Source organism: Apteryx rowi, unplaced genomic scaffold (assembly GCF_003343035.1).
Source record: "Apteryx rowi isolate R43461 unplaced genomic scaffold, aptRow1 scaffold_0, whole genome shotgun sequence".
In the NCBI taxonomy this organism is placed as follows: Eukaryota; Metazoa; Chordata; class Aves; order Apterygiformes; family Apterygidae; genus Apteryx; species Apteryx rowi.
This window is the reverse complement of record NW_020447195.1, coordinates 8727186-8729352: the sequence shown is the minus strand read 5'-3', so window position 1 is coordinate 8729352 and position 2167 is coordinate 8727186.

Genomic DNA, 2167 nt, shown 5'->3' with positions numbered 1-2167 from the left:
GAAGGTTTCAACCCGCTTCTAGCAAATTAAATGAAATGAAAGAAACTACGGCAAGTCGTTCGGTTGTGTGTGCAACTACACACGGCTGAGGCTTTGGTGTTGGTTTTCCACGCAGACGTTTCTGGCCGTGCAGACGAGAGCCAGCCAAGCAGGAGCGTCCCCGTGTTGTTATTTTCTTTTTCTACCGCAGGTTCTTTTTTTTTTTTTTTGCTTTTGCTTTGAGGGCACAGGAATACCCTGCTAGTGGTAAGCTGCGGCTCTCGACTGAACGCAGCAAGCAAATAAATACACATCTCCAGCCAGTTACATTGCATTATTGCGAGGGAAATAGCTGGCATTCCTGCACCAGTTTATTTTGGAGCCGAGATTTCCCACCCTCCCCGCAGCGCCGGTCCCCGCGAAGCCGGGCCGGGAGGGCGCAGCGTCCGCCGGGGCTCGCACCCCCGAGCAGGGCTCAGCGCCGGCCCGGCTTGTGCCGGGGGCAGGATCGCGGCCGCAAAACGGGACGGCTCCCATGGCCGAACAGGGCCTGATCCTGTCGGCAGAGGCCTGCAGGCAGCAGAGCTCTGTCCGCCCCCTAAATAGAGCCAAGAGCGGGGTGAGACGCGCCGCGGCTTTTGCTCCATTTGTCCCAGGAGGAAAAAGTTCGCGCAAAGCCCGCGCGTTAGCGGAACAAGGCGCAGAAATCCTCCCCGAACGCCCTGGAGGCGAAACCCGACCGTGATGAGATTGTTTCGGAGATACGCAGGAGGCGAGCGGTGCCAGCGGGCAGGGTCCGGGGCGGCCGCCGCTGGCGAGCAGCGAGGGAAAGTTTAATCGGCCAAATTAACCGGGCTCCGGGAACAGCTCAACGGGGCCGCAAGGGCCGGTTTCCCTCCTGCTGCCCCTTCCCTCGCCCCGGCCGGCCGGGAAACGTTGGGGACTTTTGCTGTTTTTCGGCAGGCTGCGGGGCCAGGCCGGCTCCCCGCCGCAGGAGAGCCCGGCCCGGAGCCCAGCGGCACCGGCGGGCCGCGGGGAGCCCGGACCGGACCCGGGGCTGCCCCGGCGGGACGGTGTCCTCCCCCGACGGGACGGTGTGCCGCCGGTGCCGTGCTGGCCGAGGCGGCCAAGCCGTGCGGAGCCGCGCCGCTGCCCGTGCCCTGCCGCCGCCGGCTGCAAGCGTCGCCCCAGCGCCGGCCGGGCCTTGGGCCGCTGAGCTCTGGGGAGTTGGGGGGCCCCCGGGGAGATCCCCCCCCCTCTTCCCCCTTTATTATGGCTTTTATTGCAAAGAAGAGCAGGAGCGCTCGCTTGGAGCAGAAAGTTGCCCATCCACGTCCTCTCCTGCCCGAAGCCCCCGCGGGAAAGTTTTCGGTTTGTTTCCCAGCCTCCGCCGGCGGCCGGGTCCTGCGGGAAACCGGGGTGCGGGGGGGGGCGCCGGGCTGGCCCCGGCGGCGAAGCGAGCCCCAGAAACGGAGCCAGGTCGGGAAAGGAGGCGGCCGGGTCCCGCCGGGGGCGGGCAGACATCTCCATCCTTGCGGGGGGGCTCAGCCCGGGGGGGCCGGGGAGGTGCGGGGCGCCCTCCGGGGCCGCATCCTGCCCCCCGCTCCGCGGCCCCGCGCCGGGGGAGAGTCGGCGGGCGCGTCCCCCCCGCCGGGAGCGGAGCCGGCGGGGCTTATCCCTTCCCCCCTGGTCGGGAGGCACCCAATCCTCGCCGGGACCGGGGCTACCCCGCCGGCCGTCACGTGGGCCGGGCCGCACCGGGGCCCGCCGTAAAGAGCCGCCGCCGCCGCTGCCGCCGCCACTTCCCCGCCGAGAGCAGCCGGGGACGCACCCGCGGCGCGGCCGCCCCACGGGAGACGGCGGCGGCGAGGGGAGGGCCCGGGGGAGGGCAGCACCCGGCCCCTCTCTGCCTCGGGGCTGTTTTCTTTTCCAACCCCCCTCCCCCGTAAACTTTCTTTATTCTTTTTTTATTCTCTTTATTTTTTTTTTCCTGGAATTTCCCTGGATGGTCTGAATCCAGCTTCATGCCCACCCGGCCATGCCCAGCTCCGCTCCTGGCTCGCTGCGAGGTAAGTACCAGCCTGCGAAAAGCCCCGGAGAAATGGGGGCCGGGGAGGGGGTCGGCGTTTCACGACTTCAGCTCCCCTTTTAACGGCGCGGGATCCGTCCGCACGGGGAGGCCGCGTTT